Consider the following 27545-nt stretch of genomic DNA (forward strand, 5'->3'; position numbering starts at 1 on the left):
CTTTTCTTTCCATTCAAAGAAAAGAAATAATTCTGGGTCCAAATCGAAAAGAAAGGCTAGATTTAAGGGTGGAAGAAAAGGACGATGTTTCATTTGCAATAAAGCAGGTCACTATGCAAGGGAGTGCCCTGATAGAAAGGACTCACTCTAGGACGATGATCAAAATCCCTCTGATGGCAATCAAAGGAATGGCAAATTCAACAGCAAAGGTAAGAGGAGAGCTGGGAATCAAGGAAGAGGACAAGCATTCAAGAAGGCCAGAAATTCCAGGATGTATTAAATGCACCTGACCTCAAAAAGAACCTAGTGTCCATCTCGGGAACAGAAGACAAAGGCTACAAGGTAACCTTCAGCGATGGCAAGGTATGTATATGGAAAAATAATGTTAAAGATGCCTTTACTCTTGGGTTTAGTGATTCATTATATCAGGTCGATGGAAGTCTGCTAGGTGTCATGTCTTATGACACATCTCTTCAGTCCGAACTTTGGCATTAGAGGTTTCCCCCCTTCATTATAAAGCTATACTCGGTGTAAGACAAATGGTGATAGGGATGCCCGAATTCCAAATAGAGAATGAAGGTGTATGTCTAGGATGTGCCAAAGGAAAGCCGAAAAGGGGACCATTCCCCTCAAGCCAAAGCAAGACCTCTGATATATTACAATTGGTTCACTCAGGCATACCTGAGGTTGGCATTAAGAGGGAGACTACTACACCACATACTCCTGAGCAGAATGGTGTGGTGGGAAGGAAGAACCGCACGATGATGGAAGCTGTCTGGGCCATGCTACATGATCAAAGACTTCTGATGTTTCTATGGGCTGAAACTACAATCACCGTCGTATATGTACAAAATTGATGCCCTCATCAAGCATTGGGTTCCAAGACTCCTAAAGAAAAGTTCACCGCAAGGTGAACAATCTTTCGACTTTGAGGAGCTCTCAAGAAGCCAACACCAGGGAACCGAAAGAAAAGGATGATGAATCAATGCCTGATGTAGGACAACCCATGGATCTGAGAGATTCTCATCCACATGAGCCTTCCTCTTCTAGGAAGAGGCCTTCATGGCTTAGGGGGATACTTGATGATGCTAAAGGACATGCTGCACCCTGAGGAACCTTCCGTCAAAGTAAGAAACTTAATAGGTATCAAGGATACCTGACCATCATGAGCACGAGCATACAAAATGAGCCTTCGTCATTCTTAGATGTCGTCAAGCATCAAGTATGGAAGGATGCTATGACCGTAGAATATGAGTCTATTATGGAGAATGATGTCTGGGAAGTAGTTCCCAGACCCTGGACAAGACAATTGTTACTTCAAAATGGCTTTACAAGATAAAGCATGCAGCAGATGGAAGCACGGAAAAGTATAAGGCTCGTTTTGTTGCTCGAGGTTTCTCCCAAAAGGAAGGTATAGACTATGATGAGATATTTGCACCTGTTGCCAGATATACGACCATCCGCTTGACCATAGCCCTTGCTGCTTCACAAGGATAGAACCTACATCAGATGGATGTCAAGACTGCGTTCTTGCATGGCTCGATCAAAGAAGAGGTCTACGTGGAGCAACCCGAAGGATTTGAGATTTATGATCGAAAATCTCATGTATGCAGGTTGAAGAAAGCTCTCTATGGGCTGAAGCAAGCACCCCGAGCTTGGTATGAGAGGATCGATAGCTACTTGATGAAGCTGGGATTCACTACGAGTGAAGCCGATCCTAACCTTTACTTTAAGGTTGAAGATGACAAGCCTCTTATACTGGTATTGTATGTGGATGACCTCTTTCTAATAGGTGCAGACCCTCTCATTCACAAATGTAAGAGGGAGCTGGCCTCTGAATTTGAAATGAAAGACCTAGGACTAATGCACTACTTCCTAGGACTTGAAGTATGGCAGAAGCCAAGGGAAATTTTCCTATCTCAAGGGAAATATGTGGTAAAGATATTGGAAAGATTTGGTATGATGGACTGCAAGCCTGTGAGTACCTCGAGGATCTTAACTTTTAGAAATTATATGGTAGTGATGTCGTACCAGATTTGGGAAATGCCTCTGAGTTTCATAAACTCATTCGCATTGATGTTCTTGGTGAACCTCCGTCCGAACATATTTTTTGCAGTTAGCATTGTGAGCTCATATTTGGTTGAGCCTCACTAGATTGATGCCAGGAATCTTCTGAGATGTCTTCAGGACACAATCTCTCATGGATTAAGATACACTGTCGGAGATGTGAGGCCTGGATTGATGTGTTCTCCATGGCCATTGTAGCAGGATTGATGTGTTCTCCTGTGAGGCCTGGATTGATGTGTTCTCCATGGCGATTGTAGCAGGATTGATGTGTTCTCCTGTGAGGCCTGGATTGATGTGTTCTCCATGGAAATTGTAGCAAGATTGATGTGTTCTCCTGTGAGGCCTGGATTGATGTGTTCTCCATGGCGATTGTAGCAGGATTGATGTGTTCTCCTGTGAGGCCTAGATTGATGTGTTCTCCATGGTGGCCTGGATTGATGTGTTCTCCATGGAAATTGTAGCAGGATTGATGTGTTCTCTTGTGAGGACAGGATTGATTATTTCTCCTGTCGAGGCATCCTACCCATGCAGTCTGGGACTCATGGGAAGTACCTCTCATCTGATCAATGAGCAGGGAAATGAAGTTAGGGACCATAGTAGTACCGAAGGACGCATCGTTGTAACTACCGTACTCCCTACGCTAGGATGACCTCCATTGATTTGGGATCAATGATACTGGTCTGGGACCAGTGGTAGGAGTTGTACCATACTATGATGCTGACTTCGGGTCGGTTGAGACTGGTCTGGGATTAGTGGTACATACTCTGAGACTGACATTGATTCAATGGAGGATGATATTGGTTTGGGACCATTGGAGTTGTACTCACTATGATGCTGACTTTGGGTTGGTTGAGACTGGTCTGGGACCAGTGGTACATACTCTGAGACTGACTTTGAGTCAGTATGATACATCCTCGATCATTTCTTCTTCTTCATAATTTGGACAAAAGCAGAGTAGAACAGAACAATGCAAGAGCAGAGCAGAACAAAACAAAACAGTACAGATCAGTGCAGGGCGGAACAAGATAAAGCAAAATAGGCAAAATAGAGCAGAGCAGGGCAAGGGTCAGTCTGTACAAGGCGGTGCATTTGATGGATGAATAGTAACGACCGATAAACAGATTGCAGATGAAGTTCTCCATGGTTGAGAGGGAGTGTTAAAATTGGCAACCAGGGAAAAACTTCATGTGGGTCATCTTATTCATCGCTAATAATATTTTTATTAGATTCCTCTCGTCGAGAGGTGTAGGATTGATATAAAGATCATCCAATTCCAATAAGTATTCATGGAGATATCAATTTATTTTGATTATGGAATTATTATCAAGCCGACCTACAACTCATGTAGGCTCAGAAGCCCAAGAGTCGCATCTATTCACACACCAACGTTGTGTATAAATATAAGAGGACTTTTCCTCATTTTGACTCACTCATCTCATCACATCTCTCTCTCTCTACTACGCAGATATGAGTCTCTTCTCTACTGCACTGAAATGGGTGTCTCTCTCTCACACATGTGAAGCCGGAAGCTGTTGAATTTGAAGCTGCAACTGCAGAAGTAAAGATTGACTTGCGTGGCCTAGAAGATCTCCTCATTGAAACTACGCTGTAGGTTCATCTGAACCTCCTCTGAAAGCCGCAACTTTTGGTAGTGGAATGAAGTCAATCCGACGAATGGTTTGCAAGATATTGACTGCCCTAGTTTGAAGCCGGAAACTGCTGAAACTGAAGCTGCAACTGCAGAAGAAAAGATTTACTTGCGTGGCCTAGAAGATCTCCTCTTTGGAACTGCGATGTAGTTTCATCTGAACCTCCTTTGAAAGCCGCAACTTTTGGTGGTGGAATGAAGTCAATCCGACGAACGGTTTGCAAGATATCGACTGCCCTAGTTTGAAGCCGGAAACTGCTGAAACTGAAGCTGCAACTGCAGAAGCAAAGATTGAATTGCGTGGCCTAGAAGATCTCCTCATCTGAACTGCGTTGTAGGTTCATCTGAACCTCCTCTGGAAGCTGAAACTTTTGGTGGTGGAATGAAGTCAATCCGACTGTCAGTTTGTGAGATATGGTCTGCCCTAGTTTGATAATGAAGCCGCTAATGCTGATGCTACTAATCTAGGGTTTGCTACTGCTAATATGAATCAGATTTATTGTACTATTTCTCTCTGCTGAATTATTGAAGATAAAAGAAGATTTGATCAAAGGGTTTCCCCACACATTGTGGGGTTTTTCCCTCGCTAGCCGCCACATCTTGTGTCTCTTGTCTTGGCTTGTTTTCTGTCAATCGTTTAATGTTCTATCTGCACTTTACTTTATGTACATGTGATTGCTAATTGGTGGAATATAATAAGAAAAAGAAGTAAACTGTTATAAGCATAGAACATACCATAACTTAACATTATGTTCAACAGAAAAGGAATGAAAGAGAATATATTTACATACAAAGTGGGGAAACTGGAGTAATCTGAATGATGAATCAACACTACCTAAATAAATAGACCTTGCACACAGAATTTACCAAGGCATGGAAGTTGGAGTTTTACTAGTGTGTCACCAAGTGTTGTTGCTATGAAACACACCCTCCAAAATTTTGCCTACACTTGAATTTTGGAACCTATTGTGGATTTGTGATCGGTTGTTCTGTAGTCACTTCTTGGTCAGTTAGTGCTTTGTTAAGTCTTTGAGCTTGTTTCTTGGATTGTAAGTCTACTCACAAAAGCTCAGTTTGCAACAAGTTCATGAGCGCATTCTCTTACGCAAAATTGAAAAAGCATAGTACAATCCATCAAGATTATGTATGTGTGATGATCAACCTATGTCGATAGTCATTGTGCAGTTTCGTTGCCAGTCTCTCGCCTTTGGCTCTGATTGTACCTCTATTTTGGGGATATTTTCAAACTATCGCTTTTGCACACCTTCGCTTTCATGAGTGTCACTTTCACGAGTGTCTCTTTCATGTTTTCAACCATCTCTTTCGATTTATTTCACCTTAATTAGTGTATTTTTCATGTTATGTTTTCTCTGGCAAGTGTTTCTTTCACTGTCTATCGCAAGTTTCATTTACACTTTTCTCTTCATATAACAAATGTCATCTTTTGGCATGGGAAGTGTCGCTTATCATGTAAAGTGGACTTTTGACTAGTTTCAAAGGGTATATTTGGTATTGATGAGTCCCTCTAGTCATGTAGACATGTTTTACACTGATTCCCAAAGTTTTATGTATTGTTGCACACATGTCATCACTATCGTCGCAAAGTGTACCTTTAGTGTCACACTTGGGGAAAACCGTTGGAATGTTGTCACGTTGAGGGAAATATGTTGCTCATGTATTCTGAGTGATCAATGTTGTGTCTTCGACTATTCTAAGTGTGTGATCCTGCTCAACTTTTGTCCTTGTTAAATTTGGTATCATTGATTCCACACTTAGCCTCATCTATAAAATCCACTCCCAAGTAACTTAACCTAACTCTACCCTCCTGAACTGTGCATAGTGTAGTCTCAGCCCTCAAGGCCTGACCTTTCCTCTTGGAACTATGCACTGCGTCGTCACAGTGCCCAGGCTTGACCCTTGAGTTCTAGAACCGTGCAATCATTTCCTCACAGTCAGCCTCAACTGCACATTGCGCAGTGTCTCAAGCATCAAGCCTCTAAGCCAACTCCTTGAACTTTGCAACTACGTAATCTATGAGATTTTTCTCCCTCCAAGACTATGCATTAGGAAAATTCAAGCCTCAAGCCTCAATATTGAGCCCTTGAACCCCTCAACTATGTAATCTCACATCTTTTTCTCCTACCAGAACAACACATTTGGCAACACCAAACCTCAAGACTCAACCTTGAGCTCTTGAGCCCCTCAACTATGTAGTCACCTAGCCTAGCCTCTTAGAACTGTGCATTGGGAAACTTAAAAGCTCAAGCCTCAAGATTGACCTCATGAGTTCCTCAACTATGCAGTTCCTTAAGTCTGTCCTTCCAGAACTGTGCATTGGGAAACCTGAAGCCTCAAGCCCCAGCCTTGATATCTTGAACCCCTCAACTGCATAATCCTTTGACCCTAGCAATCTTGAACTACGCATTGCACAATATCAAGCCTCAGTTCTAGACCTTGGCCTCTGGAACTACACAATCCCTGAGTCAATCACTGAACCAGTCACCAATTCGATCCCTAACAAGTGATTTCATGGAGCATGTTATATTAGGGGTTTTTTAGAGTGATGTTGTCTCTTCATGAATAGATTTCAGTTGCAGGTACTTAATCTTATTATGACATGATGATGATGAAGGAAAAGGTGAAGGAGACCATGTTAGAAGACACTTATGGAACCAAAGAAATCCAAGTGATCATCAGGCGAGAAAATGATGGAACATGAGATTACAATAGAAGACATAGACTCAATATCACATTAAATATGCCCTATATTCAAGGCATATGGAGGAGGAAGAAGAAGACCATGCTCCATGTCTCAAGAAGACAGAAAGAAAGCAACAAAAAATAATGACTTGACATTGCCATTTCATCACGAAGTCCATATCATCAATTTCATGTCATGTCGAGGAATGTAATGTAGAGTGTGTTGAATTTCCATGACCTTGGGTCTAGGTTAGAGTATTAAAATCACTAAGGCTACCAAACCAAGAATCTCAACCATAAACTACTTTGCACAACGAAAATATAAAGCAGTAAATCACACATGCACAAATATACGCAGTTTTTAACAAAATTGTACAATATGTATAACCCGAATATTTGTTATATTAAACCAAACTTGAATAATACAACATTCTATGATATACAAGATACAATGACAAACATCATTACCACTTCCATGTCGTATCTTGTCTTTCCGGTCCTTTGCTCCCGTACTGATCACTAGCTTCCCCTTAGTACTTCAAAGGACAACACGTCGAGACTCCAGGAGGGATGCCACCTAACACTGCTACAAATCACTTCTATAACATGTACATGGGCTAATCCAATCTACCTTCTAGATTGGAAAATTCCCAAGCTCCAATCTACTAGGCTAGCAGTCACTTTTGTCCATCAAAGTACTGCACTTTCGGCACCAATCTTCACCAAACTTTCATCTTTTCTTCATCACTTCAAGATAGCTTGTCTAGGGCTACCTTGGGCTATAAACACACTACCCTCCACTAGACCAATGATGCCCAATACTACACTGTAGGTTCTACTCCTAGGATGGACTCTTTACCACCACGGAAGGTCCTTCACATGGCACCAACAGGATGCTCCAATTCTGATCCAAATCCTGTCAACACCTTTTACCTAACACACCTCCAAGCACTACTCCAAATATGTTTGTACACTATGATGTTGATATTTCAGAGTATCCACATTATTCATTTTCAATTCGACATTTCGAGTCAAAACCATGACTCATCATCAGGAAAAACCTACGAAGGAGATAAGCGAACATATGAGATAAATCCATTCGCTTATCTCCTTTGTAGGTTTTTCCTGATGATGAGTCATGGTTTTGATTCAAAATGTCGAATTAAAAATGAATACTATGGATACTCTGAAATCTTAACATCAAAATCCTCACCACAGAAACATACAAACTCTAATGTTTGTACACTTCTATTCGTGATTTTTCTAGTTAGGGAACTAGGGAACACTATTGCAGCCTTAAAATCCTCCCACGGTCCTTGAACAACCCTCTAAAAAGTTGCGACACACCATTAAGAGACACCTCCTTTGCTATGCTACTTCCTAGGGTCAATATCATCCCCCAATCCACCCCTACGCAAGCCTTGTTGTGGTGTTATTGCCTGCGGCCTAGCACACAATAGTTCTATAGCCTTCAGTCCCTCAAAACAATGCGCAAATAAGCAATGTTTAGCTCTTAGGGGCTCGAACTAGCACACAACATACTTGAACTCCATTACAAAAACTCAAAACTTGTAATAAACCCAAAACAATCCTCCTTTTTCTTGTTGTTCCTGCCTCCTTATGCTGCAGCTAGGGCATAGAGATGGCCCTTCTCCAACGAGTCCTCTTCCAGAGATTGCACTACACAAGATAAATGCCTTAATGGATATACATCACCCTCTCTTTATACATAAATGAGGGGCTCCTTCCTAAGACATCACACAAGACCAGCCTGTCACAAGCCAAAAAAAACTTAGGCCGACCTTGACATATAAGTGCAAACCCATCATATAACTTCAAAAATTCATATCTCCACTTCTACAACTTAGAATTTGATGATTCTTAAAGCATTGGATTCTCCCTTCTTCCCTCTATCGTCTCATGTCATCACATGTATAAATTTGGTCTCGAAAATGCCCAAAACATGATTTGGTGCAAAACCCCATTCTTGGGTTCTAAGCCCAAAAGTGATGCTTGTGGTGCTTTTCCCTCCAAAACCTAAACCCTAGGGCTTGGAGTACCTCCTAAGCTACCAAAATCAACACTCCCTCTTAGTGATGGGGGTACTTCCTAGACTAGGAAGTATCTCATCATCATCATCATCACTGCTCGCAACACTTGCCCAACTCATAGCACTCACAACCACAACAACCCCTGTACGATGAACTACACCCATCTCAGAAGTGTAGTTGTCCCTGGAAGCATCCTTCTTCTTCTTCTTCTTCTCCTGTATCGCTTTCCAATCTCTCCATGATTCCTTCTTGGAAGTTCTAGGATCACCCTTGGTCCCCACTGACCATGCACTCTTCTTGGGCTACAAAGTCTCCATCTGAACCTGCAGGCTCCCTCTCAAACTCGACTCCCTATGAGTGTTTAGAACCTAGAATTTATTCTCTGTAAAGTGTACCTTCTTCTCGGGAACCCGTACCTGCTCCTCTTAACCCTAAACCTACTCCTTCTTTGGAATCTGTACCTGCTTCTCTGGAACCTACACATGCTCCAGCTGCTTCTTTCCATGATCCATAGACTTACCCATCAACCTATAGATACCATGCTCTCTAACTCTGAATACAATCCCATGAGATTTAGAGCCTCTAGGCCTAAGTCTTTCCTTCCCATCCTATAACAAGACCTCAAACCCCTTCCTCTTGATCATCGAGACAGAAATGACGCTGTATCTGAGTCCTAGTACAAATAGTACATCCTGGACCCACATCACACGTATTGTCTCCATCTTGAATGGCACAACTCACGATCCTCAGATCTCCAACTGACTCTTGTCGCCGAACACGATGTGCAACTTCGAGTCCCATTCAACTAGAGTCTCAAAAACCTCCTGTGACCTTATCATATGCTTCGTTGCACTGCTATCCACATACCATCCATCCTCATTGATAATACCCTGCAAGAAATGAGAAATCATAACAAAGTCCTCCTCTTCCAATCTCCTAGTGAGATTATCTATCTCATCTGAAGTGGAAATACTGACGAACTGCTTTCCTTTCCTCTTCTCATCATATCCCTTCTTCTTCATTGGACATCTTGAGGAATAATGACCCATCTCGCCACAGTTGAAACACTTGAATTTACTCAAGCCCTTCTTCTACTTTCCCTTCATTCACGCTGCAAGTGCCATGTCATCATCGAAAGACTTCTTCTTTGGATGAAGATCCTCATCTCGCAACTCTTCCTGAATGAAGTCATCCCAAAACCTATCCCAGTCTGGAAACTTATCCCTAGAAACGATCCCTTTGATGAAGGCTTCCATTCCTCGATGAACCCTTTCAAGGAAATCCTTACCATATTTCCACCTGAGGTAGTCACACTGATGGTAGCAAGCTCATATTTGTCCTAACAAATATCGTCAGATACGAGGTCATACTTTCACCCTTTATCATCTTGGTGGACTTCAACTTATCCTCTAATACCAGTACCTGGTTCTCATTCTTATTCAGGAATTTTTTTGAAGAGTCATCCACCTCTCATGTGCATTGTTCTTCCTGAACAAATGAGGTATTATGGCATTGTTCAAACTATCTAGGATGATCAATATCACCCTTGCATCCAAATATTCATATATTTCTAGCTCCTTAGGGTCGGTTGGCTTCTTGATCTCTTTCTCGGCGAAATCCCAGATCTTGTTGACCTACAAGACCAACTTGATCCTTTCCTTCCAAGGAGTATAGTTGGACAATCCCTCCAACCTATCCTCATACTGGAGACCTGCCTGCAACTTCGACATTGTAGTGATCCCTTCACTTACAATGTGACCAACTCCCTCTCACGTTGTACTTCATTGTGCACAACTCTGATTTACTTACTTCCAAATTAGCTCAAGCACAACCTGATACCATGTTGAATTTCCATGACCTTGGGTCTAGGTTAGATTCTTAAAATCACTGACGCTACCAAACCAAGAATCTCAACCATAAACTACTTTTCACAATGGAAATATAAAGTAGTAAATCACACATGCACAAATATACACAAATTTTAACAAAATTGTACAATATGTACAACCCCAATCTTTGTTATATTAAACCAAATATGAATAATACAACAATATATGGTGTATAAGATACAATGACATACCTCATTGTAGCTTCTATGGCGTATCTTGTCCTGTCGGTCCTTCGCTCCCTTATTGCTAACTAGCTACCCCTTAGACCTTCAAAGGACAACACGTCGAGACTCTAGGAGGGCTGCCACCTAACATTGCTACAAGTCACTTATGTAGCATGTACACAGGCTAATCCAATTTTCTCTCTCGGTTGGCCAATTCCTGAGCTCCAAACTGCGAGGCTAACAGTCACCTTTTTCCATCAAAGTACTACACTTTGGGCACCAATCTTCACCCAACCTTCAGCTCTTATTCGTCACTTCAAGATAGCTTGTCTAGGGCTACTTTGGGCTATCAACACACTACCCTCCACAAGACCAATGATGCCCAATACTACAATGTAGGTTTTGCTCCTAAGATGGACTCTTCACCACCACGGAAGGTCCTCCACATAGCACCAACATGATGCTCATTTTTTGATCCAAATCTGGTCAACTCGTGTGACCCAAGGCACCTCTATACACTGCTCCAAAAATGTTTGTACATTGTTGTTCGTGACTATTCTGGTTAGGTCACTCGGGCACACTATTGCTGCCCTAAAATCCTCCCACAGTCCTTGAACAACCATCTAAAAAGCCACGACACACCCTTAAGAGACACCTCCTTTTCTATGCTGCTTCCTAGGGTCAATATTAACCCGTAATCTTCCCCTATGCAAGCCTTTTTGTGGTGTTATAGCGTGTAGCCTAGCACACAACAGTCTTGTAGCCTTTGGTCCCTCAAAACAGTGTCGAAATAAGCAACGTTTAGCCCTTAAGGGCTCAACCTAGCACACAACATACTCGACCTCCATTACAACAACTCGGACCCTATAATAAACCCAAAACAATCCTCCTTTTTTCTCATTGTTCCCACCTCCTTATGCCGCGATTAGGGCATAGAGATGTCCCTTCTCCAACGAGTCCTCTTCTAGAGATTGTGTTGCACAAGATGGATTCCTTAATGGCTCTACATCACCCTCTATTTATAAATAAATGAGGGGCCCTTTCCTAAGATGTCACACAAGGGCTGCCAACCTATCACAAGCCTAAAACACCTTAGGTCGACATTGACATATAAGTGCAAACCCATCATATAACTTCAAAAATTCATATCTACACTTCTACAACTTGAAATTCGATGATTCTCAAAGCGTTGGATTCTCCTTTATGCCCTCTATTGTCTCATGTCATCACGTGTAGAAATGTGCTCCCGCAAATGCCAAAAAGATGATTTGGTGCAAAATCCCATACTTAGGTTCCAAGCCCACAAGTGACCCCTGTGGTGATTTTCCCTCCAAGCCCTGAACCCTAGGCTTGGAGTACCTCCCAAGCTACACAAATCAACAAAGTGGAAGTTCAAGAGTCATCCATGTAATGTAAAAAGCCATGTAGGAAGTCAAAATGTCATAGAGAAGTTGAACAATCATGAGGGTAGTCCAAGTTTCAAAAGGGAGGTGAATGATCAACCCATTTGTTATATATACACCCTCATTGTTCATGCAAAGGGACTTTTCACTTTGGCTCCTCCTACCAAGCATTGGAGAGGAAGATAGTTGTTTTGGAGGAGCAAGTAGGAAAATTTACAACAGATTTCAGGATTATGTCCACCGCTAAGCTGATATAAACTGGTATGTATGGAGAAATAGACAATAAATTATGTGGAATACTCATTTTAGCAAGAAACTTGACAAGAGAGGACATAATTTGTCGCTCGACTCAAAAGATTGGCAACAATTGCTTGAGAAAAATTCGTTTTTTGATCCTGCAGACATAGCACACACACAATAATTACTTGAAAATAGCATAATGAAGCATACCAGAGGAACTGAAATGGAATATCAAAATAAAACCCTAAAGTCTCCATTCACCTTTTATAAAAAGAAAAAACAACTCAACTCCTTCGAACCGATTCGTCCATTTTATATACTCTTTGATCAATAGTCCTTTATAAATTTGTGAGAATGGATACCTAGTATGAATTTGCACCATTTAGAATTGGTATTTTGGACAACAACTTATTCCAGTATTAGTTTGAGTTTATAGGACCATCCAATTCCAGGGGCGAAGTGATGGCACTGCAATATATGGATTGGTGTAACAAAGAGAAATATGGGGATAGATGAAAGGTTGTTTTGAAGGGCGGGAATCCCATGGAGGTGTGACATTGAATGTGTGGTGGTCAAGTTGTGGCGATAGACGACTGAGTGTAACATCCTAAATTCCAAGGTCAGGAATGGACGAAATTTAATATAAAGGAACCCTCGGTTCATTGCAGTCACGTTGAAGTCACTATCAACCATTGTAAGTTTCCTTCAACTGCATCCTTGGGATCTCCGTATTATTTCTCTTACCTCACAGTAATGGCACTTATTTGTAATTATTAATTATATATCTTGGTCTAGCCTTTCGCATTTACAAAATGGCACTTATTTGTAATTATCTTTTTTGGTCTATCCTTTCGCATTTACAAAGATGGTGTATTGTTCAGCTGTGTATGTTTTCTTTCCTTTTCAAATTGTTATTTTTTAACATTTACAAAGACACATGATCGTGAGTTATGTTTCCTTGCTTTGTTTTGCAAATTTAAGTTATAGCTCTAGTTGGAACATCAAAATCTCTCACTCTATGGAGAAAACGAAATCTCTTCTTCTACATAGTACAATGTTCATGTTAGCAAGCTTAGGAGGCTTTACAACTCAACTGTGGTTTATGTTTGTTTTCTTTCAATTTCAAATGGTTTAAGTTTGTTTTCCTTCTCTTTGAAATGTCTTATCTTGTTTAACATTTTGACTCTATCAAATTATATTAATAAAAATAAAATAAAATAAAGAAGTAAAAATAATAATTTTGACCACCTATGGTTTTCCCATGGTATTTTTAACCTGTGTTTTTTCCTATATTACTATTCTCTTGTGCATAATGTTTTTTAAAAATCATAATTTTCCACTTTTACCTAATTTACAGTCTGTCATTAATATTACTCTGTTTATTTTGACTCCATCAAATTACATTAAAAGAAGTTAAAGTAAAATTAGAAAATAAAATAAAATAAAATAATTAAATTAATAATTTTGACAATTTATGGTTTTTCTATGGTATTATATTCCTATTTAGACATATACCTAATGTTTTTTAAAAATCACAATTTTCTAATTTTACTCAATTTAGTTTCTTTATTTTTACCCTATTTATTTGTCCAACCGGTTTTAGTTAGTTACAAAGTAGATGAAAAATATATTTTGGATTCCCAAAAATATTACCACGAAAATGGAAGAGTCTTTACTCTCTTACATTAACTATTTTTTCCATTTATAAATGGTTACCTAACATGTTGTAAGAAATCACAAAGTTTTAATTATTGTAATACATATATAGATGTTTCAGCTAAATATTATATAGGTTGTTTTTCATTTCTTTTATCATTCTTTCTCACTGTGACAAAACAAAAGACTCAGTGATCACTAGAAAGGCAGATACATATAAAAAGTAGACCAGAGAATTGTAGACTCGAGTGATTATGATCTCCTAACATACACCTATGTGTATATATGTTTAAATAAATTTACTAAGCACAGATCTAATGCAAAGAGATACGACCAGTGCTGGAGCGAAAAGTGGACGTACAGGCTTATTCTTCTCTATGATCCTTTCCAAATTATGTCTAGTGATATAAAATAAAAAATTCATATGTTAAAATAATTCGTGTGAAATTTAAGTTGTTATATGAGCGAAAAATGGTTGTACAGGCTTATTTTTCTCTATCATCTCTTCCAAATTTTGTTTAGTGATAAAAAAAATTAAAAAATTCATATGTTAAAATAATCTACGTGAAATTTACGTTTTATGAGGTAAGAATCATAAAATGACACACTCATAAGTGCATCTTCAAATCTGGTTATTGAAACAAATAAAGACAAATAGAAATGAAAATATTTATTTTTTAACTCATGGTTGAAAATATTTATTTTTTAACTTATGGTTGAGTTTTGTTTGGCTGTAGGAGCAAGGTTAAGGTGTTTTTCGAGTTGTTTCATTCTTTTGTTTATTTCGTGTATATTATTGTATATATGCTAGAGTGAGTGTAGGATATTTATGAATGTTCCATGATGATTGAGAATGGTCTTGTCCATGAGGAATTTCATTTGCTAGTATAGATTGATAGCTTACATATACTGGTTGTATCTTCTTTACCTTTTGTCGGTATATGGAACCCAATCAACCCATTCAACAATAACTTCTATGTCAAAAAGAGAGGACCTACAAGAGGAGGTATCTTCCTCCATGCTAGTGAGCTCATCTTGAACATGTGGAGATGTAAGATCCCTAAAGTAAGAAGAGGATGCTTGAAATCTATAATGCAAGTGAGTTCTTCCTTAATAGACTTGCTCCTAGTATGAGACAACCTCTTGTTTGACTCTGCCTCACTGTCATGGCATGAGGGAGATGTCAAGCTTGAATTGTGCTAACCAATGGTGGGAAATATACTTGATGTCCCTAGAAAGAGAGATAGGGTGACACAAGCCAGAACTGGGGTCCACTGAGATAATGCTTGTAGGAATTATTGAAGGTAGCTGGAAGAGAACGAAATGCAATGACACAATTTCTCAATGCTTGTAGTGCATGAACCGACCTGTCCATCCAAGCTTTTAAATTTTTTTCCAGCCATGGGAGGAGGAGAGAACCACAATGGAAGTGAAGAAAAAAAAAATAGTAAGCATGGGAGGAGGAGAGGACCCAATGGAAGTGAAGAAAAAATAATAGTATTGCTACCCATAATTTTTAGGAAGGGCTTGAACTAGTTCTAGACCTCTAGAACCTCCCCTTTTCTTTACACCAACTAGGCATTGAAATACTTGACTTGAAAACAAGCAACCAAACTAATATCCAAGCTATTGGACTGAACAGGAGGGTGGATGAATTTACCTTAAGATTACACATCGTTGGTAGGTAGGACGTGGGTGTAAGGTAACCAATATCCTTAACTTCTATGAAAAAGGAAGTGAAACATATACAAAACAATGTTGACCCATGTTATCCACCAGCTTTCATAGCACCATTGAAGTGCCCAATGGTCACCTTGACACCTTTGTCGGTCATGGAACAACAATAATAAGACTATAGATGCCCCCTATTATAAAAATACACCAAACTATCTTTCTGCCAAAGAAACCTCAAGGCAGGTGAGGGAAAAAGCACCAATGGCTGAAAAGTCAGAAGGGAAACAACATTACAATGTAGAAAAGTCAAAAGGCAAACAACATTACAATAGTTAAACTTATGACTCAAAAATTGAAAGAATTAATAGTCCATAAAAGTTGGAAATTAAACCATATTAAAAGTCCATATAGATTTGAAGTAGTCTCTGCTACCCCTCAAATATATTGACTATGAGGATTCTAAAATGGATATCCTAGATATCGTAGCTTGCAAGCTTCCTATGCTCACTTGCTTGGAGAATTTCCCTCAAAACCTCCTCTTCCAACTTAAATAAATTAGCACCATCTAAATAACAAACATGTAATTCTAGAGTCGCCCACCCAAATTAGAATGCCATCCCAAATTAGAGTGTCATCCCATATTCTGTTGCCGGAGGTGAAATAATTTATCACATAAAGTAATATTAGCAACCGTAGAGTGTCATCCCATATTCTGTTGCCGGAGGTGAAATAATTTATCACATAAAGTAATATTAGCAACCGTGAGGAGTTTATTGCATATGCCTCTTGTGCAATCGCACAAGTGGGACGGTGGCAACTTGCCTTTCTTATTTAACATATGTCACCCTATATGATGGGCGGCCAGCTGAGTGTAATGTGTATTACTATTAATATGATGGAACCCTCTGTTCGTTGCGTTCACGTGGAAGTCAGTATCAACCATTGTCAGCTTCCTTCAACTGCATCCTTGGGATCTCTGTATTATTTCTATTATTTGTGATTATATATCTTGGTCTAACCTTTCGCATTTACAAAATGGCACTTATTTGTAATTATCTTTCTTCGGCTATCCTTTTGCATTTACAAAGATGCATGGAGATGGTGTACTGCTCACCTGTGTCTGTTTTCTTTCTTTTTCAAATTGTTATTTTTTAACATTTACAAAGACACATGACCAGGCTTTATTACTAGACCGTGAGTTGTGTTTCCTTGCTTTCTTTTGCAAATTTAAGTAACGGCTCAATGGAGAAAAGGAAATATGTGCTTCTACATAGTACAATGTTCATGTTAGCAAGCTTGGGAGGCTTTACAACTCAACTATGGTTTATGTTTGTTTTCTTTTAGTTTCAAATGGTTTAAGTTTGTTTTCCTTCTCTTTGAAATTGCTATTTTAGCATTCACCATGAAGACGATGAGGGTTTATATTTGTTTTCTTTCTTTTTTAAAATGAACAAATGCCATGGCTCTGAAGTATTTGAAGGAACATCAACGCGACAGATCAGCGCTTTCGCATGAAACAGCGTTCATGTTTTAAAGTTTCATTGAAAAATGTTTTTAAGGAAATGTCGCTATTTTTAATTTTTAAAGTGATATTAATATTTATTGTATATAATTCGAATTTTAAAATAATAATAATAATTATTGTATAAATTCAAATCCATCTGTATTATTTATTTAATATAGAAACTTAAGAGATAATTATATTATATTATTATAACTATTTAAATAAATAAATAATTTTATAAATTATATTTTACTAGCATTTGCACCTAGTGTTGCAAAGGAAACGCCGTAAGGTATAGTGTGTGGAAGAATATTGAAACGTGAATAGGCTTTTGCGTGCTTTTTTGGAAGCAAGGGTCGAATGAATTCGAGTTTTAATTTGAGGGAGCGATGCCTAAAACTGTGGAAATGGAATGCAAGCAGCCATAAATATGCATTGAACCTGTTTAGAGACCTTTGTTTGTAGTTGGTAAAAATTGTGGAGTTAAAGGTGAAGGTAAATGAATGAATCCATGCGAACAACAACCGGGCAACCATATTGATTTGGAAAGGGCTATTTAAGAAATCATTATTCAAATGGGAAATTAAATTAATATGCGAACAACAACCGGGCAACCATATTGATTTGGAAAGGGCTATTTAAGAAACCATTACTCAAATTGAAAATTAAATTAATATGAAGATATATTGAAAACATGTATTATAATCATTAAAGTCAATTGATTTTGTAAACAAAATATGTTAAAACCCATTGACAATGAAATGGTTGTGAGGACATAAACTATCAAAATGGCATTGATCTTGAAACATCCCTTTTTAAGTTTGAAACGAGAAACACAAATAGTTGTGAGGACATGAACTATCAAAACAGTATTTGATGTTGAAACATCCTTTTTTAAGTGTGAAATGGAAAATACAAATAGTGTATTGTAACATCCTTTTTAAAGTTTGAAAAGGAAAATACAAATAGTGTGTTTTAGCATCCTTTTTAAAGATTGAAATGGAAAACACAAATAGTTGTGAGGAAACAAACAATGAAAACGGTATTTGATCTTGAAACATCCTTTTTCAAGTTTGAAATGGAAAATACAAACAGTGAATTGTAACAAAAGAGGTTCGAGAAGGAATATAATAGTCTAAAGAACATTGTGCTTGTCATTCCATATTTGAAGTTGTACGAAAACATGGTGGAGGTAGCGAAGGCCTGAAGAAGCAGCAATGGACCTGCAAAATTTATATTTTGTTAGAATTAGTAATATGTAAATCAGTTGCAGAAATTTATTAGTAATACTCTGCAGGTGAGTTGTGTTAAAATGAATCTGGAATGAATGGTAATGAAGTTACCTTTGCTATGGGGATCCATATATTGTTAGTGGAAGATGCATGGTGAATAACGACATATTGAACACCATTGGAGGTCAATGCACAGCTGGAGATGCAGTTTTTTTGCTTGCCAATCTACATGTAGTTGTGCAGGTATGTTATTTCTGAGCCCATGTGGCCTGCTACAAAAGAAAGAAAAGGTTAGAATTAGATGTACAGATAATATAAAGACATTCTAATATTTGCTTATTTACTAATATTGATTAAAGTTTGTTGTTGTTGAAAGATATGAAAAGTATGTTATGAAATAGAATGAGGTAAATAAATGGAGGAAACCTTTTGGTGATGTCAAAGTACGGGTTGGAGCAGATTATCTGGAGGTGGCATTGAACGGAGAATTTCTTCTATGTGTTTTCTGCGAGCAATGTTTTTGTTGTCCTTCATTTTACTGTAACGATCAAAACTGAATGCGGGGTTAATCTGGAGATCTTGTAGAGAAGGCACTCTTGAAATAGCTGTGAATGTGAGACCTTGACGTTTTGTTTTTCCAATGTCAATTGTTGCTTTTGGAAGTGTCATACCTTGAGATTTATGTATGGTTAAAGCCCAAGCCATCTTTAGTGGAATTTGTGCACGACCATTTCTTTTTACTGCTGGAATAAGCAAGTGAGTGGGGTTTCTTTCATCCCAAGGAGGCCCAATGTACTTGGGGAAATCTACGACAACAAATGTTTGAATTTGTGGTGGTGCAGTTGATTCTTTGTAAAAGATGGTTACAATTTTTCCAAGGGAACCATTAACAAGACCGGCTGAAACCCAAAGGTTGGAAGTCAACATAAATTTTTCGCCATTGCATAGCAATACAATTCGCTCAAGTTGCTCATCTTCAAAGGAAAGACTGGAATATGTGTTGTCATCTTCAGCAATGGATCATGCGATAGGAGTGTTTAGAGATTTCATCATTTGCTTATTATGGACCATTGTTTGAGCATTTGTTGGAAATAGATGCATGGAATCATGGAATGAACATATTTCTTCTTCTGATAAAAAGGAATCTGTGCGCGACATGAGTACGTTGTAGTCGTCAATTGTTGGATTTGCATCTCTAATGTTCTGGAGAATGTTCCTGAAAGTAACATGTGCGATGTCGTCGCCTTGTTGACGAAATATTATGTCTAATGTGATGACTGTGTTGAAGGTGTTCCATAGTGCGCTTCCGTGGCTCGTCCCTGCATATAGAGGTATGTCTTTGACGGGTGGTGGCTGACCGAGATCACCAACCAATATTATGGAACAACCACCGAAAGGAGTGTTTCTTTGGTGGGGAAATGCCTCGCGAAGACATTCATCAATATGGCTAAGAAGCTTTGGCCCAATGAAGCTCATTTCATCGATTAGTATGTATCTTATATGCCTGAGTTCTTCTTGGAATTTTGCAAGAGCACTACCTTCTAACAGCATAAGATCCTTTATAGGAAGGTGCAAAGCAGAATGGATTGTCGATGCTTGTATGTTGAAGGTAGCAACCCCTGTAGGGGCGAGGAGCATGATCGGTGACGGTTCCAGGCTTGCAAGGCCTATGAGCATATCTTTGATGCAATTAATAAGGAGGGATTTTCCCGTACCAGCAGTGCCTTCTATTATCATTCTGAGAGCAGGTAAATAATCCTTCCTAGCAAAATGATTAAAAATAATATTTAGAGCTTTTCTTTGCATTGGAGATAATGTAGTAACGGTCGGCAGGGTATGTTGATGTGTTTGAAGAATGCGGTGGATGGAGCGGCTATTCTCAATGAATTGTATTGCATTATTTTGTAGATCCAATGGGATAGTGGTATGATACCAGTTATGGGTGTCATCAAAGCCATGAAGACCAAGCATGTCAAGGTCGTTTATGAGAAGCTCATTTGTAGGGTGTAATTGGGAAAGTAATTTCCATTCATTTATTTCCATGGTGTCTATTGGATTGGCTTCTTTCATAGTTGAGGTATCATTTGTGACAGATTCAATATCAGATAATGTGCGGTGTTGATGCCAAGGATTGTAGAATGGGCGAAATGTTTGCCAATTTGCGATGAATTCTACAGCAGAATCTCCTATATCTTGTACGATACGGCGAAAAGGTTTGTATAGCATAAGTTCAACCCTGCAAAAGTCAGCGTAGCAAGGTTCTGTTGTGGATGGTATGGAGGAGTAACGTGGTATGACCCGAAAAATTGCTTTTGTAGGCCTTTGTTTCCATTTTTTTGTTTTGCGATGAGGATCATATGACCAGGATCTTTCCAACACTATTAGTGATGTGGACTCTAGGGTAGAAGGGCGCTAGATATATGTATCTATGAAGTGCGGGGATGTAGTGGAGGTGGTGTCCGTTTGTGGAAGGCGCATAAGAATTTTTTGGTTTACACTTAAATAAATGAATGGCCGACTACATAATGTTAATGGTAATTTTTGCAGCATATGGCAGGTTTCTTGTGCTCCAATGTCACGATCAACAAGGGTTTCTGCAAGAAATTTTCGAAATGCGGATGTTGCTGGGTCAGCAATGGGTGAAGCCAGGACAATTCTACGTAGCATGTCGTGGAAGCTTTCAGATTTTTTTTCTGCTTTGGATGCATATTTGGCGATATATTTTTGTACAGCGTGTATGGAGAGTACTGGTTGGCAGTCAACATTTGCACGCCAAATAGATAGGATGGTAGGGTTATGGCTATTGAGTCGATCGTCGTTCCAAGGAGGGGTGTATGTTTTTTGGCCATTGGAATCAATGAATAAGGCCGATTTTGGATGTAATTCCCACGGTGCTTTATAACGACATTGGAGTGAGGATCCATTTTTTCTTAGGCACGTGCTTTCTGAGCATTTTGTGTGACGTTCAACACAATTGACGAGCTGTTCATAGTCACTGAAAGGATTGGTTCTGAAGATTTGCGGTGTGGACAACAGGAAAGGGTCTTCGGGATTTGTCCAAGCATTTGGTTGGTTTGAAGTCGAAGGAGCACGAGGGTTCCAAGTGGAAATATATTTGTCGAAGAACTGCCTTGCAATATCGACTGCTTCTGTGTCTTCCCAATTGAGATTCTCCATATCAGGTGCATTTTCTATCCAAAGGAAACCATGGATGAGCGCAGATCCCCTATCTTGCCATTCATACCTAACAAGTATGCGTTTTTGTAAGATAATTTTGCAATAGGTGAGGAATGTTGTTTAGAGTTCCTGGAGGAAAAGAAATGCGGTAGAATGCATACCTGTACCAGTAATCTTTTGTATTCAAGTGTTTCTCTAAGATAATCTCACGAAATGCTGTGAATCTATGGTGCATATATAGTGATGTTAAATGTGGGTTAGAGATAATGTTATCATTTCTCCACTTTTTTTGTTTTCCAATATCAGTAGGAAGACATCCGGGCATGACTGCATGAAGATCAGGCCATTTTGTATCAACTGCACTTAATGTGAAGAAGAACGTCGGGCAACCGAATTGAGATATCATGTCCATTAGTTCATTTTTAGCTTTGTGCCAAAATGACCTTGTTCCACGAAAAGAGCTACCGAATCGCATGACTTGCTCTGCCAATTGCTCATCTGGAAATTGTTCTAATCGAATGTTCAGATCTTGAATAGATATTGGAAAGTTATCTGTGATGTTTTTTTTCACAAAAATCGACGTTGTTTCTTGACTGTGATCCCGCATCATGAGATTATATATGTAATAACGAAAGTGTGGGTGGCTTCCAAATCTGTTATCGTAGTAACGTATGATATGAAGTGCATATTGATGTAACTGCACTCCTTTCATTCTTGGCTGATTTGGCATTGCAGCGCCTGTCGGGAAAAGGGCAGGGAAAGCCATAGAGAGTAGACCTTCTGTGTTGTATTCATTGACTAGCGATAAACCAATTGTTGGCCACTCAATTGTAGTATCAGATTGGTGGTTGTAAGCATGCAAATAATGGTGGATTTCTTGGATTTTTGTATTTGTATTGGGTATGATGGGTACGAACGATGATTTTTGGCCAGCGGATGGGTCTGTGAAATCTTTGGTGAGCTCATGGGGTGGTTCAAGTGGAAGGCAAACAGTGGTTTCTGTAGTATTGGAATGGTGAAGGGAGGAGGAGACATTGGTGGGGATTGCTGGTAAGGATGCCAGTGCGTTGGAATCAATACGAACATTCTTATAGTATGGGTCATTAGCCAATTTGTATTCCAATGCAGCGAGAACGCGATGTCTATTGACAATGAAATCATAAGCCTTATGGTCATTACTATGACGCGTGACAATTAGGATGTCCAAGTGCTCAACATGTCGTGGCAACATGTTTGCGATTTTTGTAATGTCTTGAGGAAAACAAATTGTGTGACCACTGTATTTATACTGGCCAGCACGTGCATGTGTTAACTGCAGTATAGGGTTAACCCTAGCAATGAGCATTTCTTCTATTTGTGAAAGAGACGTAAGGGTAGCTGGTTGAGGGCCAGGGTCCATGTTGTTTGATAATGAGAAGCGATGACCCTTTGTTTCAGAGGTGCATCTGGAGCAGCAATACATGTGGTTGGAATTGCGGATATGTATTCTAGGATATGATTCAAGACAAATGGAGCATGGGCATTTAGGTGGAAGTTTATCAAGCTTTGAACGGAAATCTCGATGTGCTTGATCAGTTTAAACGTTGTTGAAAGCATGTGCGAAGGAGGGGTTAGGGAAATGAGGCATGGATGTATTTTTTTGAGAGGTTTGCTAAGAAGATAAAGAGTCTGATAATTGCAAGGGAGGATTGTTTTCAGGGTGGGCCATTTCAGACGAGGAAGGTTGGTCACCCTTTTGTTTTTTGTGTTTTTGACATTCTATGATGTTTTTCTTTGCTTGGTAAAGCTCACGATGCCGTGCATTTATTTGTTCTTTATTTGTTGCATAGTATCTTCCAGCACGTTCATTATTAGAAGAAGAAGCCATTAGCAAAATTTATGGTACCTATAAGCAAGGGAGGGGAAAAGAAGAATGTTATTTGGAGACAACAACCATGTTATTGTATGAAAGCGAAAGAAGGGTAAAAAATGCAAGCGAAAGCGAAAGAAGGGGAAAAAAATCTAAGTTCTGAACAGTGCCATGTGAATTTTTTTTATTTGAGAAATGTTTTTGAAAGAACGTATTAGTATTTTTTCTGCATACATGTAGGTAGTTTCATGTGTAAAGCTGATAAAAGGAAAAAAAAATGTGATTTTGTCTACTAACATAATGCTAGATACAATGGAGAACGAATATTTATTTCAATGGTATATAAGAAAATTTCATAAGAAGACATGCAACAATATATCTTGTAAAGTTGTATTTATAAAATTGGACAATAGGAATTGCCAAAAAGCAAGGAACACATTCTGCAATATTTATCTACAATGTCGAGATGCTCTGAATTTCTCGAAGGATGTTGTTGCATTCTGTCGTGAAATGCAGTTTTTCTTCTTTTATGATAACGCATTTCAATCGTGGGACTTCTTTAAAAGTTTCCGTCTTCACCGATAGTGTGAAGATATGATCTGTCCATAGAGCTCTAGAGACAATTTCCTTGATTAGTTCTGGATCTGAAGATAATAGATAGAAGTCTTTGGCATTATTTCCAAGAATTGTAGAGCCCGCGTCTTCGAAAGCAATAGTTGAAGCCAATTCACAAATGTGATCTTGTATGTCAATTTTCAATAAGTATCTGTAATCACAGTCGCTTACTTCAGTGTTGCATTTTGGACAGAACCACATCCCTATATTTTGTGGAATAAGTTTTTTCATGCATTTTTTCCCACCAACGATCGACGGGCAAGAAATGTAGTAAAAAATATCCATACCAATTTTTGTTATTGTGCCCTTTAATTGGAAAAATGTTGGTTTCTCTAAGGAATCCATACTGTAAATGTCAGCAATTGTTATTTTTTTTTTGTTGGTGGCCAAAAGGAGATCTTGTTGTCAAAGATGTAGAAGCTACAGTCGAGCCTTCTTTTTTAAACCATGACTTTAGCGCATGGGCCTCTTCAATGTCAGGATCTACAAGAACAATGGATCTCGTTGTAGTGCCGATATTTTTTCCATTAAATTCTCCAACACGTGCAGATTTGATTGCAATGATGGGGTTATTTCCTGTAGCACATAGGGAGGAGATTTCCTGTGAAACGGCATTAAAATTATCTCCCCAAAAGATTGCATCTATGCTATACCCTGACATGTCTCGGAGCTGTAGTGTTTGTTTATTGACTTCAGAGCCATCTTTTCTACGTATAGTGCATACACTGGAAATGTCTGCGACAACACCAAGAATATCAATAATGGAGTTGACTTTTGTTGTTCTGATATCATCAATTGATTTTATATTGAATCGCATTGTTGGATTATGTTTTCTTTCACTAGCAACATGTTCTATGGTAGATGTTGCATTCAAAAAAATTTCCCAGTCATTGTTCAAGTGGTTGTATTGCTTATTAGCCATTTTTACATTCCCTTTAGAGACAATGTAGACATTTCCATTTTGGATTTTGTCGAAAAAATAATCTGCGACATTGTTGAAACATGTAATATGTATTTCTCCACCCTCTGTATCGAACAGGTCAAAACCAAACACTTTACCGGGTCCGTATTAATTCTGAAACTGTCGAAGAGCTGTTTTCCTTTGGACGTATCCTTTTATGCACCAGTTTGAGTGGTAAGGGTTTAACGATTTGATGGGAATTTGAACTGGTTGAACGGACGGGGTTGGAGTAGTTGGAAGAGGGCAGTGCCTTTTTGATGGAGGATGTGGATCCGATGAGGATGGAGAGTTTTCATCAGATGTGATGGGGATACTCATAGTTTTTGGATTGCCAATTAAGGGTGCAAATGAAGTAGATATTTCAAAGTCTATTAGCTTTATAGACCTACACGACAAATGAGAGTCAAAGGAATAACTGTTAGAAGCGGTTGTGTTATAAATAAAAAAATGTTAAATTTGAAATAAGAAATTTATAACAAACTTACATTGAAGGACCAATAGCTGAGGTAGTCCAACTTTTAACATTTATAATAGAACCCTTTTGTAGCAAGCCTGTTGCTACGAGATCATTGAAATCTTTTGGAAGCATGATGTGTTTCTTATGTGTTCCGTCTGAAATTGCAGTACGATATCGTGAAGTTGAATTTTGCGTTGATTTTATTGGCTCAAGTTCAGCAATTTGTAGGTATGGTTGAATATGAGTTGATCCAGATAACATTGAGGAAATTTCATTTTCAGTGAGGTTTGATGTCATTTTCTGGTACAAAACAAAACACAAAAATGTTGAAAGAAGCATGTTCAGTTTTTTTCTAAATGAGTGGGCATCTAAGCTTGTAAACATAATGAAGAAAGATATTTATTACAACAACTTTTATACGTTCATTTTTTTTTAAGCATACTTCCACGAAGCGCAGAGGAAGGAGAGGGAGAAACAAACGAAATAGAAGGTTTGGGGGTAACTCTAGTATCATCTAGTTGCTGATTTGATTGCCCAAGAATCATGGTGTTTTGAATGACAGAGGTCGAGAAAAGCCATACCAGCAGGTGAAGTGCAAGCCCTGGAAGGCACAATGTAGCCATATGAGGTACACCAACATCTCCCCTAGAGGAAAAGGGAGTAGGATTCCCCCAAGGGGAAATCCTTGATTGGTGGATTCCATTTTGTCAAACTGAGACCAACGAGGGAGCAGTGATGTTATTCCGATTTGAATAAATTGTATGACACTTTGACATAACTTGCTTTTTCCATTTTTAAGAGCCGAGAAAAAGATAAAGATGATTCTAGTCGCCTTCGATTTGGGCAACTCTAGTATCATCTGGTTGCTGAGTTGATTGTTCAAGAATCACGGTGTTTTGAACGGCAGAGGTCGAGAAAAAGCATATTGGCAGGCCAATTGCAAGCCCTGGAAGGGTCAATGTAGCCATATGAGGTGCACCAACATCTCCCCTAGAGGAAAAGGGAGCAGGATTCCTCCAAGGGGAAATCCTTGATTGGTGGACTCCATTTTCCTACCCTAAGACCAACGAGGGAACAGTGAGGTTATTCCGATTTAAATAAATTTTATGACACTTTGACACAATTTGCTTTTTCAATTTTTAAGAGTCGAGAAAAAGCTAAAGATGACTCTAGTCGCCTTCGATTTTTAACGAGCCTGAAGTGACAAGTGCTCAGATGGTCCTTTTCTTTTAAGGAGTCCGAAAAGGAATGAAAGTGACTACTCTGGATATCTAGACAGGGGGATTACCAAACCAATCGCAAAACTGCGAAATACTTTTTATGGTACGGCAGTCAATCTTCCCGAATGTTGTGTTTAGTGCATTGCGATCGATAGGGTGGCAGACACGGCTTTCTAAGGTAAAGGATATAGCCTACTGTGGTCTCCCAATATATAATCGACGGTACGTGGGAGCACAAGTCCGTACCGGCACTTGTCATTTCAAAGAGGAGGAATCACCCAACCTACGATGAAAGTGATAGTTACCAGGTTTTACGACGCCGGAACACGTCTCTAGCCTAGACTTCTAAATGGTGTGCATTAGGTTCCAAAGCGTTTTTATGTTTATTGAAATGTATTTTATAGTTGATCTTTCTTAAGAAGTTTGTCTTTAAGGTTGATTGCGTGATGTACATATACAATTCCTAAATATGCAATCTAAGATGATAAACAATCATTTACTTTCTTTTTTGCAGTGAAAATCCTAGCTACTAAGGAAAGAGAAGCGAAACTGTTTCAACATAGAGCAGAGAGCACACGCAAAGTCCTAAATCAATTTCCGCATGCATTCTAAATGTAAATGTACATGCATGTATTTGTTTTCCGCTTTCTTAATGTGTGGATGACAAAAAAAATGCCAAGTGGAATATAATATCAATACAGGGATATGACTAGTCTAGAATTCAAACAGACATAAGCAAAGGTATTGAAGTTTGTATCTAAGATTTTCTAGAGTCTATTCACTAAAAACAAGACAGCCATGATGGCACCACTTTTCATTAGTTCAACACAAAGGAATAAAGTTTAAATTATCAAGAAAGCATATATATAACTGAATCATTTCAGTCGGAAAATAATTTTGAATGAAATTTATAAGACTCTTTAGTTGCTCAGTGGCTAATGTACAATTGATGGAAGAGGATTTTGTATCATGGCCCATGGATGAAATAGAAATGAAGCAAAAACTCGGAAAGGAGATTAAGGTTGTTACCGGAGATGA

Source organism: Pinus tabuliformis, chromosome 9 (genome assembly GCF_031772625.1).
Source record: "Pinus tabuliformis cultivar Carrire ecotype Pingquan chromosome 9, CPIR1, whole genome shotgun sequence".
NCBI lineage: Eukaryota > Viridiplantae > Streptophyta > Pinopsida > Pinales > Pinaceae > Pinus > Pinus tabuliformis.